This window comes from Salvelinus namaycush, chromosome 29 (assembly GCF_016432855.1).
Source record: "Salvelinus namaycush isolate Seneca chromosome 29, SaNama_1.0, whole genome shotgun sequence".
In the NCBI taxonomy this organism is placed as follows: Eukaryota; Metazoa; Chordata; class Actinopteri; order Salmoniformes; family Salmonidae; genus Salvelinus; species Salvelinus namaycush.
In genome coordinates this window covers 966584-984445 of record NC_052335.1, presented here as the reverse complement: position 1 = coordinate 984445, position 17862 = coordinate 966584, and positions in this window count along the sequence as shown.

The window sequence follows — 17862 nt, the reverse complement described above, 5'->3', positions numbered from 1 at the left end:
TCCCTAGAAGTTGGAGTAGCAGTGGTCGAGTGTTATCAGCACGAATACTACAGTCGATGTGTTGATAGAATTTTGGTAACTTTTTCCTCAAATTTGCTTTGTTAAAATCCCCAGCTACAACAAATGCGACATCAAGATATGGGGTTTCCAGTTTGCATAAAGTCCAGTGAAGTTCTTTGAGTGCCGTCATGGTATCGGCTTGAGGGGGAATATACCCGGCTGTGACTATAAACGAAGATAATTATCTTGGGAGGTAATACGGTCGGCTTTTGATTGTGAGGTATTCTAGGTCGGGTGAACAAAAGGACTTGAGTTCCTGTATGTTATTTTAAGAATATTTTGAAGATAAATACACAACGCAGAGGACTAAAAGTCAACAGAGTACTAACGATCAATGGAAATAGTGTTTTCTCTGTAATAGGGGATTAATATCAATGGGTCAGAGACATGGGAGGAATTTCAGTCCGGGACTCATAGCTAGCAAGTTCTCATTGGTCCAAATTGTTTATGCATTGAACCTGAAATAGGATACTTGTTATTTGGCCATTGGCCGAGTCTTATTGCAAGGAATTCTAATTGGTCAACCACAGGCAATGGCTAGGTTATAAAACTCCATCCTGTCCCTTTGTTCTGTGGAGAGAATCACAGGAGAGAATCACTGGAGAGAATCACTGAGGACAGGGGAGAATGAACATCTACCTCCCTGCATGATTTGTTCTCTTTGAAGAAACCTATTTTTCTCCCTCTAATTTGCTTTGGAGTTTGTGTTATTGAAGAGTAACATCAACTGCTAACACTATCACAATCACACCATGATAGTTAATCATGACACATACAGCCCCGCCCTTCTTCTTCCCAGAGAGATATTTATTCTTGTCTGTGCGATGGACTGAGAACCCAACTGGCTGTACGGACTCAGACAGTATATCCCCAGAGAGCCATGTTTAAGTGAAACAGAGTATGTTACAATCGCTGATGTTAACTTTATTATCCAGAGACTGAACATTAGTGAGTAATATACTCGGAAGCGATGGGTGGTGTGCGCGCCTCCTGAGTCGGACTAGAAGTCCACTCTGAATACCTCTTCTCCGGCCAGCGTTGTTTTGTATCGGCCTCTGGAATCAGTTCAAATGCCCTGGGGGGTATGAACAAAGGATACGATTCAGGAAAGTCGTAATCCTGGTCGTAATGCTGGTAATGGTGGTGAGTTACCGCCGCTCCGATATCCAAAAGTTCTTCTTGGCTGAAAAAATTCTGGCCTAGTAATGTAAGAAATAACATATAAAAAAAACAAATACTGCAAAGTTGTGTAGGGGCTAGAAGCACAGCTAACCTTTCTGTCGGCGCCATTCTCCGCCAACAAGAGGGGTGTGAACAATGGGGGTTTGTTACTACGTCGATAAATTGCAATAACCGTCTGAACCTTTGCCACCTAGGAATTTTTTATGACTGGACCTTCTCAAACAGTTCCGAGTACCCCTGCATTAAACTAACCCACTATAACAACCCTTAATAACTAACCAAACTACAATTGCGACCCCACTTACTATAGTAAACCCATGGCCTACCTATCTAAAACATTCACTATTAATACTACAATGTACAGTGCTGTGAAAAAGTAATAGCCCCCTTTCTAATTTTCTCTACTTTTGCATTTTTTTGATACTGAATGTTGTCAGATCTTCAACCAAAACCTAATGTTAGATAAATAACACAACAATGACATACTTATTTGATGTATTCCATAAACAAAGTTGTGCAACACTCAATGCCCCTGTGTGAAAAAGTAATAACCCAGTTACTCAGTTGCAATGACTCCAACCAAACGCTTCCTGTAGTTGTTGATTAATCTCTCACGTTGCTGTGGAGGAATTGTGGCCACCTCTTCCATGCAGAACTGCTGTAACTCAGCGTCATTTGTGGGTTTTCAAGCACGAACTGCTCGTTTAAAGTCCTGCCACAATTGGGATTAGGTTTGGACTTTGACTAGACCATTCCAAAACTGTTTAGCCATTTTCATAAAGACATTGTGTGTTTTAGATCATTGTCTTGCTGCATGACCCAGCTGCGCTTCAGCTTCAGCTTCAGCTCACAGATGGATGGCCTGACATTCTCCTGTAGAATTCTCTGGTATGGGGCCTCCCGAGTGGCACAACGGTCTAAGGCACTGCATCGCAGTGCTAGCTGCGTTACTACAGATCCTGGTTTGATACCGGGCTGTTTCGTAGGACATCCCGGCAGACCCATGAGGCGACGCACAATTGGCCCAGCGTTGTCCGGGTTAGGGGAGGGTTTGGCCGGACGGGATGTCCTTGTCCCATCGCGCTCTAGCGACTCCTGCAGCAGGCCGGATGCATGCACACTGACATGGTCGCCAGGTGGAAGGCGTTTCCTCCGACACACTGGTGTGGCTGGTTTCCTGGTTAAGAGTGCATTGTGTCAAGAAGCAGTGCGGCTTGGCGGGGTTGTTTTTTGGAGGACGCATGGCTCTCGACCTTCGCCTCTCCCGAGTCCGTACGGGATTTTCAGCGATGGGACAAGTGTCACGCCCTGACGTAGATTGCTTTGTATGTTTCTATTTTTGGTTTGGTCAGGGTGTGATGTGGGTGGGTTTTCTATGTTGTAGGTCTAGGTTTTCTATTTCTATGTGTTTGGCCTTGTATGGTTCTCAATCAGAGGCAGCTGTCTATCATTGTCTCTGATTGAGAGCCATACTTAGGTAACCTGTTTTCCCATTTTGAGTTGTGGGTGATTATTTTCTGTTTAGTGTTTTTTCGTCACCTTACAGGACTGTTCGTTTGTCGTTTTTGTTGTTTTGTTCAGTGTTCAGTTGTTTTATTAACCTGTTAGGCGGGCTGTCCCGACATCGGTACACACCCCCCACCCCCCCCCCCACACTGATTAGCATCGCTAGCATAGCGTCACAATTAAATAGTAGCATCTAAATATCATTAAATCACAAGTCCAAGACACCAAATGAAAGATACAGATCTTGTGAATAAAGCCACCATTTCAGATTTTTAAAATGTTTTACAGGGAAGACAAAATATGTAAATCTATTAGCTAACCACGTTAGCAAAAGACACCATTTTTCTTTGTCCACCATTTTTTCTCTCCACCACTAGCTATCACCAATTCGGCCAAATAAAGATATTGATAGCCACTAACCAAGAAAAAACCTCATCAGATGACAGTCTGATAACATATGTATTGTATAGGATAGGTTTTGTTAGAAAAATGTGCATATTTCAGGTAGAAATCCTAGTTTACAATTGCACCCACCATCACAACTCGACTAGAATAAATACACAGAGCAACGTGTATTACCTAATTACTAATCATAAAACATTTCTTAAAAATACACAACTCACAGCAATGGAAAGACACAGATCTTATGAATTCAGACAATATTTCAGATGTTCTAAGTGTTTTACAGCGAAAACACAATAAATCGTTATATTAGCATACCACATGTGCAAACGTTACCAGAGCATCGATTCAAGCCAAAGAGAGCGATAACGTAATCATCGCCAAAATATATTAATTTTTTCACTAACCTTCTCAGAATTCTTCCGATGACACTCCTGTAACATCATATTACAACATACATATAGAGTTTGTTCGAAAATGTGCATATTTAGCCATAAAAAAACGTGGTTATACAATGAAAATAGTAGCAAAACATGCCTGAAAATGTCGGTCACCATCTTTCAGAGTGATCTAGTTTAATCAATAGCTAATCATATACTTGACTAAAAAATACAGGGTTGACAGGAATCGAAAGACAAATTAGTTCTTTATGCAATCGCTGATTTACATTTCTAAAATTATCCTTACTGTGCAATACAGGGTTCGCCAAGCGAAGCTATAGCAAACAAAATGGCGGAATATGCGTTTAAATTTTTTCGACAGAACAACGAATTATCATATTAAATATTTCTTACTGTGAGGTGATCTTCCATCAGATTCTTGGGCAATGTATCCTTTCTTGGGTCTAATCTTCTTTTGGTCGAAAGATGTCCTCTGTCCGTCGAAATGCCCACTAACGTTCGACCGGGACCCCGAAACGTGCCCAAAGCTTCAAAGAGCATCACATAGAACTTCCTCAAAATCGCACTAAACGGATATAAATTGCTATAAAACGGTTTAAATTAACTAACGTATGATGTTTTTAACACCTATAACGGGTAAAAACATGACCGGCGCTATATTACTGGCTAAACAAAGGCTTGGAAAAAGCCAAGTCCGACGTCCTTCTTGCGTTGAGCGCAGGGTCCAAAAGAACGCTACTTCCGGTATTTGGTCATTTATAGAGGCACTGATTGCGCAATCGACTCCATTCAAATTGTCACCACTTACTGACATCTAGAGGAAGGCGTGGGCAGTGTTTGTATCCTCATAGGATTTACAGAGACTTTTAAAACTGATCTGGAACCAGAGGCCAAGATGTCTGAAATCTGACACACTGGGAGGAAAAGTGCTGTAGAATGAGTTCTGTTTCACTCAGAGACATAATTCAAACGGCTATAGAAACTAGAGAGTGTTTTCTATCCAATAATAACAATAATATGCATATTGTACGAGCAAGAATTGAGTACGAGGCCGTTTGAAATGGGCACGATTTAGCTGGCTACTCAGTAACGCCCCCTGCAGCCATAAGAAGTTAAAAATATGAACACTTACCACGATGCACCTTGGTCCTCCTCTCCTTCTCCTGACGACATTCGTGACAACAAGACTATAACTACCAATTGGATATGATGAAATTGAGGAGAAAAAGGGAGTAAAGGGAGATTTCTCTGATGCAGAACAGAATTCATGGGTCCTTCTAGGGCCTGAGGCAGCAAAGCATCCCCAAACCATCACACTACCACCACCATGCTTGACCGTTGGTATGAGGTTCTTACTGTGGAATGCAGTGTTTGGTTTTCGCCAGGCATAATGTCATAATGTCTTCCAAAAAGTTATACTTTTGAATAATTTGTCCTTAGAACATTCTTCCAAGAGTCTTGATGATCATCCAGGTCCTTCCAGGTGCTTTTTTGACAAATTTCAGTCAACATTCTTTGGACTATATGGGTCCCATTATACCTGGCAAAAACCAAATGTCAGGATTGTGGGTTTTTATTCCAGGTGGGAACACCCTCACCAGAAATGCATGTATATGTCGCTTTGGAAAAAAGTATCTCCTCAATGTATGTATATATGTATATATATATATATATATATATATATATTTTTTTTTTACAAAAATACTTTGAAAGAAATGAAGCAAGCCAAACTATGTTTCTTCATGGAAAATTACCTTCTAGTTCTTTACACAATTATATGGTAGATGCAGTGGTGAGAGAAAGTTCCTGAAACCTTTAGGATTTTCTGTATTTCTGCATACATTTAACCTACATGTGTTCAGGTCTTCATCTAAGTCAATGGTGTCAAACATACGGACCATGGGCCAGATCTGGATTGGACACCCTCGCGGGAAAGATCTGGCCCATCGGTCGTATGTTTGACACAAACTAAATACACTGTAAAATTACTAAAACCGAATCGAAACTGTGTGGAAATTATAATAGACCTACATATATTGACTGTGTTCACCTCGCTAGAGTCAGAGAGTATTCAAAAGTCCAAAAACGATGGACAGAGGACTAGGTTTTGTACATTTTGACAGTGAGGAAATATAACCAATTTACAATTCGGCCCCCCGGACCTCGTTAAATGCTTTATTTTTATTTAACCTAAGCAAGTCAGTTAAGAACAAATTCTTATTTACAATGACGGCCTACACCGTTGAAGACCGAATGCGGCCTGCGGGGCAAAATTAGTATGACACCCCTGATCTAAGTCCTGATCATAGATCAAGTGAACATAATTAAATTAATAACACACATTTTTTTTACTTTGAATTTCTTTGAGCAAATTGAGCCAGCATTCAATTTATTTAAGTATGTGAACCTGTAGATTAATCAACTCAATTAAGTGTATTAAAGTAGTCAAACGTGTTGTATTTGGTCCAATATTCTGTGCACATATTGACTACATACAGCTTGGATGCATTTGCTGTTTGCTTTACCCAATAGTAAATCAGTAGTGAATGATGAGTAATTTTATTTTTAAGTGAGTATATAATCTGTTTCTGAACACTTCTAAATTCATCCTTATAATGCCACGCTTAAGAAAAAACATGAATAATGATTCAAAGTTACAAAACATGCTAACCTCTCACCATGTACAATAACAGGGGAGGTGTAACGTAGATGCAGGGAGTCAGGAAGCAAGTGCAGATAATGAGTTTAATGATGAAGAACATAGAATGATACAAAACAAGAAAAGTGTCCAAACATGGAAACATAAACAATATTGCCTGTGGGTGATAACAACGAAGTGCTATATAAAGGGGAAGTAATGAAGTCCAGGTGTGCCGAATGAGGTTTGCCAGGTGTGTGTAAGGATGGGTTGCCAGGACCAGTGGTTAGTAGACCGGCAATGTCGAGCTCCGGAGGGGGAGTGGACGTGACAGTACCCTCCCCCCACAATGCGTGGCTCCAGCTGCTGGGCAACGCCGGTCAGGAGGACGGCCCCGAAGACGAGGAGCGGGCTGGTTGGCGAAGGTGGAAATCTCGGATGATGTTGGGATCTAGAATGTCACCCACCGGAACCCAACACCGCTCCTCTGGACCGCACCCCTCCCAGTCCACCAGGTACTGGAACCAACCCGCACGACGTCTGGAGTTCAGGAGAGACCTGATGGCATAGGCGGAACTACCCTCGATCAGCAGGGGAGACAGAGGGGTGTCATGAGGGATGGCATCAGCCAGGGGCCAGGAACCACCAGCCAGGGAAATGTGAAAAGAGTGTGAGATCCGGTAGTCATTGGGAAGCTGTAATCGGTAAGTTACCTCATTGACCATCCGGAGGACATTGAATGGCCTCATAAACCAGAGGCTCAGCTTCCGGCAGGACAGGTGGAGTGGGAGGTTCCTGGTGGAGAGCCAGACGCGATCACCAGGATGGAAAGCGGTCTGCCTGCTGCTTCTGGCACCGGATGGCATGTTGGAGCCTCACTTGGGCAGCGTCCCAAACCTCCTCTGAGCGCCAGAACTTTGGTCTGGCTCCGGATCAACGGATCCAGGGCCGGCTGGAACCCCAGGATGCACTGGAAGGGAGACAACGAGTTGGAGTGACAAAGTGAGTTCTGGGCGTACTCTGCCCAGGGAAGAAACCAGGCCCACTCCCTCTGTCGGTCCTGACAGTGACCCCTCAGGAACCTCCCCAGCTCCTGGTTGGTCCTCTCCACGTCCCCGTAGGACTGAGGCCGGTACCCAGATGCGAGGCTGACCATGACCCAAAACACATGGTGTGAATTGGGGACCACGGTTGGAGATGATATCCTCCAGAAAGCCATAGTGCCGGAAGACCTGCTGAAACAGTTCCTCAGCGACCTGGTGAGCAGTAGGGAGACCAGAGAGTAGGATAAAACAGCAGGATTTGGAGAATCTGTCCACAACAACCATAACAGTGGTGAAGATCAGTGACAAAATCTATCGACAGATGGATCCTAGGCCGCTGAGGCACGGGAAGGGAAAGGAGTTTCCCTGCTTCCGGGGAGACTTGGTTTGGGCACATACGGAGCAGGAGTTGATGTAGCGAGAGATGTCCTGCGCCAAGGTAGGCCACCAGTACTTAATGGAGATGGATTGAGTGGTGCAGGTGATACCTGGGTGTCCAGCAGCAAGGGATTTGTGCACGCAGGTTAAAAGCCAAACCCTTACCTCCGTGGGAACGTAGGTGCACTCCAGAGAACAGGTAGCCGGTGCGGGTTCCCTCTCCAGAGCCTGGTGGAGGTCCACGTCTACGTCCCAGAGCATGGGGCAACGATTCGGAAGGGCATTATGATGGGATCACTCAGGACAGGAACCTCTCCTGAATTGTGGAGTTGGGACAGGGCATCGGCTTTGATGTTCTTTGAACCTGGGCAGTATGACAAGGTGAATTTGAATCTAGTAAAGAAAAGGACCCACCTTTCTTGGTGCAGCTTAAAGCATTTAATAAAGACATTTATAGTACAATATTATGGGGAATGGGAATGAGAAGCTACTTACACAGTGTTGGAAAGGGATCAAAGCAGTGATTAAATGAGGGTATGTGTAACGGCAGCCTTCCTCCTCTTCGTCTGAAGAGGAGGTGTAACAGGGATCGGACCAAGACGCAGCGTAGCTCGTGTTCAACATGTTTAATTTCAAACGAAAATGTGAACACTTACAACAATTACAAAATAACAAAACGTGGCAAACCGAAACAGCCCTATCTGGTGCAGCGAAAACACAGAGACAGGAAACAACCACCCACAATCCCCAACACAAAACAAGCCACCTATATATGATTCCCAATCAGAGACAACACAAAACATCTGCCTCTGATTGAGAACCATATTAGGCCAAACATAGAAACAGACAAACTAGACACACAACATAGAATGCCCACCCAGCTCACGTCCTGACCAACACTAAAACAAGCACAACACACAAGAACTATGGTCAGAATGTGACAGTATGAGCCATGAGTTGAGGTGTTCAGAGGCTTGACCAGAGCAGAACAGGATTTGACTGATGTAGGAGTACATGAGATACATATATAACATATATACGTATAGGACAGCACATAGATGTATAAGCTAGCTGAACATTAAAAATAGGCAACTGAACACAATAGACATAGTCTGCTGATTCCATTAAGTGCATACATACCAGACACATAGGCGCCTAAGACAATTGGACACACTAAGGATAGGGGAGAACAGAACAAAGAGTAGATTGACACACTACTGATAGAAGAGTCACATAGTCTGCTGATTCCATTAAGTGCATACATACCAGACACATAGGCGCCTAAGACAATTGGACACACTAAGGATAGGGGAGAACAGAACAAAGAGTAGATTGACACACTACTGATAGAAGAGACACAGAATCTGCTGACACACTAAGATAGAGGGTCCGGCCACCATTATAAACTAATTGAAAACAGATATGGGCGTTATTAGGCGTGAACAAGTAGGAAGCTTGAACTAAAAGATAATGGTGGTGAATGACTTCAGAAAGGAAACTTCATTTGCATAAGGGATGGACATAATACTATGTGTGTATAAATATAGGAGCTGGAGTTCTGGGAAAGTGTGTGTTCCGCGGGCCATTCCGGCTTGCTATACAAATTGTATTAAAAAGTCTATTTGATTTCACAAGTTCTTACAAGTGTTATATTTCTGAGACGATGTTCCACGACACTGAGAAGACAAAAAACTATAACACAAGACACTACACACTACACAGTTACACAAAAGAGCTACGAATTAGTTAGTCCAAGCAAGGAGTAAAATCATTGATGTGTAATAATGTGATTGTGTTTGTGTATGTGATTGACTCTACATACAGTAATGAGAGAAAATTGATAGGGTTACTCACAGTGCTTGGAGGGGAAACATTCAATGTACCAGTGGATGAGCGGGCACATGAGACGTGGCTTCAGTTCATGTCAGGAGAAAGTTGACACTGGTAGTGGAGTGGAGTGGTCATCACTTCCTAATCAGGGAACAGGAGGGGACTTAGCTGTAAATACAATTAGCAGATACATTCCATTACAGCTGTGTCATCGTAGGTTTGGACAACGAGTTCCTCTATGACGTTAAACTCAGACATCTCAAAATTCATACAGTCAAACACAGACTGTGCATCTCGCGCACTGGACACATCAAAGTAGCACAAGAAACACTCCTGAATGAAGCCCTGATCATCCACATACCTGGCGATAACTGACAACACCATGCAATACACCTCATGAAGATAACCTTCCTTCTCTTCACTCTCACACACACATGCACACACAAACAGCCTTCAGTATTGTATCTATAAACTGCCTTTGTGAACTTTTGAACTCCATTTCTCGCCTTGGTGCACAAATGGTGAAGAGGAGCTGCTCCAGTCCTCCTTCTCCTCCTCGCTTCAGCAGTTCCTCCATTTGTGTTCCTCCTGCCCACGCTCTCCCCCCACTGTTCTACTCCATCTGTAACCACATTGTAACCTCTCCTGTAAACCTACGTGAAAAAATACTACAGTTTACTATAGAATACTACAGTACTTACAATATAATTATATAGTAAACTGTAGTATGCTGTATAATACAATAATACACACTGTCGTACCCCTCGTACTTACTATAGAATGTTGTAGTATACGGTAGAATACTACAGTAAATACTACAGTATTATCCGCAAAACAAATACTGTAGTAAATACTACAGTAAAGTTCCACAAAAACCCTACAGTCTACAAAAACACTACACTTTTTACCTATAGTAAATACTACAGTATGTCATTTGCATATACCCTGCCCATTCCACTCCCCATATCACAACTTGTGCCACCCAAGTGAAAAAACAACATGCCCAGTATAGACCATATTGTGTTTTCTACTTTCAGACCCCAGTCATACAGTACATACAGGTTATGAAATATGTATCCAGTAGGTTCTGATAATAAAACAAAAACACTATAATAAATACTACAGTAATGTCTGCAAAAACACTACATTATACTACAGTCTGCAAAAAACTTAATGAATAATTATAGTATATACATTGAGTGTAGAAAACATTAACACCTTTCTAATATTAAGTTGCATCCCGTTTACCCTCAAATCAGTCTCAATTTGTCAGGGAATGGACGTCAGGGCATGCGGGCTCAAGTTAACCCCAATGCACAGTTGTGTCAAGTTGGCTGGATGTCCTTTGGTTGGTGGAGCATTCTTGATGCACACGGGGGAAAAACCCAGCAGCGTTGTAGTTCTTGACACCAGTGTGCCTGGCACCTTCTACCATACCCCTTTTAAAGGTAATTAAATATTTTGTCTTGCCAATTCACCCTCCAAATGACACCCATTCACAATCCATGTCTGAATTGCCTCAAGGTTTAAAAATCCTTCTTTAACCTGACTCCTCCCCTTTATCTACACTGATTGAAGTGGATTTAATAAGTGACATCAATAAGGGATCATAGCTTTCACCTGGATTCACCTGGTCAGTCTATGTCATGGAAAGAGAAGGTGGGCATAATGTGTTGTATACTCAGAGTACAGTAGTACAGTTTTCTTTTACTCCACTATTTATGCTATAGTTAACTGTAAATACTACAGTATACTACAATAAATACCATAGTAAATAATACAGTATTCAGTATTTTTGAATGTCTTATTTATTCTGTCACACACACAACACATTTAGTATTTTTCTTCCTTTTTTGTATATATTTCAAATTATTTTCCATTTTTAAATTAAATATACCTTCCGGTTACCCGCCTCACCCAATGTAATACGGATCCGCAATTTGTTTAGACCTTATAGCCAGAACCTCCATCAGCAGCTAGCCATCAGAAGCTAACCAGCTACTAGCTATTTAGTCATTGTCAGCCACTGCTAGCGGCCTTTACGTTCCGCACAGACACCAGCCGTTTTTTTAGCCTGGATAATGCTTGCCAGCCTGCCAGAATCGGACTGTTTTCTCCACTACAACGCCGGATTCCTGCCGTAAGCCCTGGACCATTACTCCTGATCATCACAGCTAGCTAGCTGCCACCGAGTGACCCAGCCCCGAAGCGAGCTCTGAGCCAGGCCCACCTCCCGGCCTACTCAGTGATCACTCGGCTACACAGCTAATGCCTCCTGGACTCTACCCCAACATGGCTAGAATCCACTACTACACCAGATCCTTGCCGTAAACTCTGGACCATTGCATCGGATCATTGCTGCTAGCTAGCTGCTACCGAGTGGCTATAGTGGCTAAAGCCCCTGCCCCGAAGCTAGCACCAGTTAGCCGCGAGTCAGGCGCATCTCCCGGCTAGCAAACAAAATTACTACAACTACAATACCTCTTTTGCCATCTGGCCAGGACCCTTTGTCGACACGGCGCCCCTTACCGTACCACCATGACTGGTCTGCCGACGGAACTCAATCCACTGTGCCCTCAACTGGCCTTTTCCCGGACGTCGGAGCAGATGCTTCTACTAACCCCGTCCTGCTAACTTTAAACGCCGTGTCTCCGGCTTGCTAGCGTAGTAACGACTACCTCGCGGGTTCCCTGTTCCATCTATTGCTGTTCACTGGACCCTATGATCCCTTGGCTACATAGCTGATGCCTGCTGGACTGTTCATTAATCACGGTACTCCATTTTGTTTATTATTTTCAGGCCCTGTGTGTAGTTAACTGACCCTCTCTGCCCATCCATCGCCATTTTACCTGTTGTTGTTGTCTTAGCTGATTAGCTGTTGTTGTCTTACCCGTTGTTGTCTTAGCTAGCTCTCCCAATCAACACCTGTGATTGCTTTATGCCTCGCTTTATGTCTCTCTCAAATGTCAATATGCCTTGTATACTGTTGTTTAGGATAGTTATCATTGTTTTAGTTTACTGCGGAGCCCCTAGTCCCACTCAACATGCCTCAGATACCTCCTTTGTCCCACATCCCACACATGCGGTGACCGCACTCAGCATAACTAACGCATCTAGAGATGCAACCTCTCTTATCATCACTCAGTGCCTAGGTTTACCTCCACTGTACCTGCACCCCACCATACCCCTGTCTGTACATTATGCCCTGATTCTATTCTACCACGACCAGAAATCTGCTCCTTTTATTCTCTGTCCCCAACGCACTAGAAGACCAGTTTTGATAGCTTTTAGCCGTACCCTCATCCTACTCCTCCACTGTTCCTTGGGTGATGTGGAGGTTAACCCAGGCCCTGCGTGTCCCAAGGCACTCTCATTTGTTGACTTCTGTAACCGAAAAAGCCTTGGTTTCATGCATGTTAACATCAGAAGGCTCCTCCCTAAGTTTGTTTTACTCACTGCTTTAGCACACTCCGCCAACCCTGATGTCCTTGCCGTGTCTGAATCCTGGCTTAGGAAGGCCACCAAAAATACTGAGATTTCCATACCCAACTACAACAGTTTCCGTCAAGATAGGACTGCCAAAGGGGGAGGAGTTGCAATCTACTCCAGAGATAGCCTGCAAAGTTCCGTCATACATTCCAGGTCTATGCCCAAACAGTTCGAGCTTCTACTTAAAAAAATGAATCTCTCCAGAAATAAGTCTCTAACTGTTACCGCCTGTTATAGACCCCCTCAGCACCCAGCTGTGCCCTGGACACCATATGTGAATTGATTGCCCCCCATTTATCTTCAGAGTCCGTTCTGTTCGGTGACCTAAACTGAGATATGCTTAACACCCCGCAGTCCTACAATCTAAACTAGATGCCCTCAATCTCACACAAATTATCAAGGAACCTACCAGGTACAACCCTAAATCCGTAAACATGGGCACCCTCATAGATATCATCCTGACCAACTTGCCCTCCAAATACACCTCTGCTGTTTTCAGTCAGGATCTCAGCGATCGCTGCCTCATTGCCTGCATCCACTATGGGTCCGCGGTCAAACGACTACCCCTCATCACTGTCAAACGCTCCCTAAAACACTTCTGCGAGCAGGCCTTTCTAATCGACCTGGCCCAGGTATCCTGGAAGGATATTGACCTCATCCCGTCAGTCGAGTCGTTCTTTAAAAGTAATTTCCTCACCATCTTAAAAAAGCATGCCCCTTTCAAAAAATGTAGAACTAAGAACAGATATAGCCCTTGGTTCACTACAGACCTGACTGCCCTCGACCAGCACAAAAACATCCTGTGGCGGACTGCACAAGCATCGAACAGTCCCAGCGTTATGCAACTTTTCAGGGAAGTCAGTAACCAATACACGCAGTCTGTCAGGAAAGTAAAGACTAGCTTTTTCAAACAGAAATTTGCATCCTGTAGCTCTAACTCCCAAACGTTTTGGGACACTGTAAAGTCCATGGAGAATAAGAGCACCTCCTCCCAGCTGCCCACTGAACTGAGGCTAGGTAACACTGTCACCACTGATAAATCCATGATAATCGAGAATTTCAATAAGCATTTCTCTACGGCTGGCCATGCTTTCCTCCTGGCTACCCCAACCATGGCAAACAGCTCCGTACCCCCCGCAGATACTTCCCCAAGCCTCCCCAGCTTCTCCTTCAAACAAATCCAGATAGCAGATGTTCTGAAAGAGCTGTAAAACCTGGACCCATACAAATCAGCTGGGCTAGACAATCTGGACCCTCTCTTTCTAAAATGATCCGCCGCCATTGTTGCAGCCCCTATTACCAGTCTGTTCAAGCTCTCTTTCATATCGTCTGAGATCCCTAAAGATTGGAAAGCTGCCGCGGTCATCCCCCTCTTCAAAGGGGGTGACACTCTAGACCCAAAATGTTATAGACCTATGTCTATCCTGCCCTGCCTTTCTAAAGTCTTCGAAAGCCAAGTTTATAAACAGATCACTGACCATTTTGAATCCCATCGTACCTTCTCCGCTGTGCAATCCGGTTTCCGAGCTGGTCATGTGTGCACCTCAGCCACACTCAAGGAACTAAACCAAGGCTTTCAACTCTGTCAATCACCATATTCTTATCGGCAGACTCAACAGCCTTGGTTTCTCAAATGACTGCCTTGCCTGGTTCACCAACTCCTTCTCAGACAGAGTTCAGTGTGTCAAATCGGAGGGCCTGTTGTCCGTACCTCTGGCAGTCTCTATGGGGGTACCACAGGGTTCAATTCTCTAGCCGACTCTTTTCTCTGTATACAGTGGGGAGAACAAGTATTTGATACACTGCCGATTTTGCAGGTTTTCCTACTTACACAGCATGTAGAGGTCTGTCATTTTGTATCATAGGTACACTTCAACTGTGAGAGACGGAATCTAAAACAAAAATCCAGAAAATCACATTGTATGATTTTTAAGTAATTCATTTGCATTTTATTGCATGACCAAATTCAAAAAATATAAAATATTTATAAATCATGAAATCACAAGTGAAATATACCAAAACACAGCTTAGCTTGTTGTTAATCCACCTATCGTGTCAGATTTTGAAAATATGCTTTACAGCGAAAGCAATCCAAGCGTTTGTGAGTTTATCAATCACTAGACAAAACAGTAAGAACAGCTAGCCGCAAATTAGCTTGGTCACGAAAGTCAGAAAAGCAATAAAATAATCGCTTACCTTTGATAATCTTCGGATGTTTGCACTCACGAGACTCCCAGTTACACAATACATTTTTTTTTTGTTCGATAAAGATTAGTTTTATAACCAAAAACCGCCATTGGTTTGCGCGTTATGGTCAGAAAACCACAGGCTCGTTCCAGAGGTTAACTAACCTCCAAACGAGCTTCAATGCCATAAAACTCTCCTTCCGTAGCCTCCAACTGCTCTTAAACTCTAGTAAAACCAAATGCATGCTTTTCAACCGTTCTCTGCCCGCACCTGCCCGCCCAACGAGCATCACTACTCTGGACGGTTCTGACTTAGAATATGTGGACAACTATAAATACCTTGGTGTCTGGCTAGACTGTAAACTCTCCTTCCAGACTCATATTAAAGATCTCCAATCCAAAATTAAATATTGAATTGGCTTCCTATTTCGCAACAAAGCCTCCTTCACTCACGCCGCCAAACATACCCTCGTAAAACTGACTATCCTACCGATCCTCGACTTCGGCGATGTCATTTACAAAATAGCTTCCCATACTCTACTCAGCAAATTGGATGCAGTCTATCACAGTGCCATCCGTTTTGTCACCAAAGCCCCTTATACCACCCACCACTGCAACCTGTATACTCTAGTCGGCTGGCCCTCGCTACATATTCGTCACCTGTTCCACTGGCTCCAGGTCATCTATAAGTCTATGCTAGGTAAAGCTCTGCCTTATGTCAGCTCACTGGTCACGATAACAACACCCACCCGTAGCACGCACTCCAGCAGGTATATCTCACTGGTCATCCCCAAAGCCAACACATCTTTTGGCCGCCTTTCCTTCCAGTTCTCTGCTGCCAATGACTGGAACGAATTGCAAAAATTTCCCTCACTAACTTTAAACATCAGCTATCTGAGCAGCTAACCGATCGCTGCAGCTGTACATAGCCCATCTGTAAATAGCCCACCCAATCTACCTACCTCATCCCCATATTGTTTTTAATTTACTTTTCTGCTCTTTTGCACACCAGTATTTCTACTTGCACATCGTTATCTGCTCATCTATCACTCCAGTGTTAATTTGCTAAAATATAATTACTCCGCTACTATGGGCTATTTATTGCCTTACCTCCTCACGCCATTTGCACACACTGTATATAGACTTTTTACATTTTTTATTGTGTTAATGACTGTACGCTTGCTTATTCCATGGGTAACTCTGTTGTTGTTTGTGTCGCACTGCTTTATCTTGACCAGGTCGCAGTTGTAAATGAGAACTTGTTCTCAACTAGCCTACCTGGTTAAATAAAGGGGACATTTTAAAAAAGTATAAAAAAGACAACAAGCAGTGCAGGATAATCTTAAGAGATTTCAGTCATTGTATTAGAGCTGCAAATGACACAGGCTCATTTTAATACGTCAGCTTTAGGTCTGTTGGGATTAAAAGTTAATACAATTTCTTCACAATCACACTGTTCTGGTGCAGGTTTATTTAAAATCAGTGTTTGTGTGTATGTATGTGTGTTTGTATAATACACTTTCACTGGGGACAAGGGGGTCATGTCCCTCCCACATTCTGAAATTGCATTTTTGTGTCACCGCCCCCCAGTTTTATCATCAACTGCTTTAGGACCAAGCGAACACCTCCAGGTGGTTGCATAGGCTGTTTGGAGTGTTCAGCCACAGGGATTTTGGACCGTGTGGACACCACAGAGCTGTGGTGGCAGTCTGTGTGGAGGGAAAGCTTCTGGAAGGCTGGCTGGACCAGCACGGGAGAATTGAGCATAGTTCAGTGTGTAAGTATTGCGCTCTTTCACAGAGTTGTAAAAGCAAGCAGAGCAGAAACTGGCAACTCTTTAGTTGACTGATGTAGCTGGCAAGGTAACTGCTGTTTAACTTAACAGAAAAAAACGTAACTTGTGTTTATTCGCAGTGCTGAGCTAGTATTGTAACTGACATGTAGCGTTAGCTAATGCTTCATCCCCTCTCGACTGAGGTGAATGAATAAGCTACGCTAGCTAGTAGCTACCACAGCCAGGTCAGCTCTAGTCTATAGTTATCTGTCAGATAGTGATAAGAGGTGGCTATTATTACTATCTAACAGCTGTTGTTAATATGGAAATGTTTTGTAGCCTTTGTTTTGTCCTGTTTCAGAAGTAAATGAGCTTGGCTAGCTTTCGCCAGTTGATGTACCGTTAGAGAGAGAGAGCTGGCCAAAAGTTGGCTAAACTTAGCTATTTATTTTGCCTCAATCATACTAGACCTGAATCAAACGATGAAACCATCGGCCAAGTGATGGATATTCTGACGTTTTTTCAGTGCAATGAGTTTTGCTAGGTAAATCTCCGCCTTGTCTCAGCTCACTGGTCACCATAACAACACCCACCAGTAGGACGCGCTCTAGCAGGTATATCTCACTGGTCATCCCCAAAGCCAACACCTCATTTGGCCGCCTTTCCTTCCAGTTCTCTGCTGCCAATGACTGGAACGAATTGCAAAAATGATTGAAGTTGGAGACTTATATCTCCCTCACTAACTTTAAGCATCAGCTATCTGAGTAGCTTACCGATCGCTGCAGCTATACACAGACCATCTGTAAATAGCCCATGCAATCTACCTACCTCATCCCCATATTGTTTTTATTTACTTTTTGCTCTTTTGCACACCAGTATTTCTACTTGCACATCATTATCTGCACATCTATCACTCCAGTGTTAATTTGCTGAATTGTAATTACTTCGCTACTATGGCCTATTTATTGCCTTA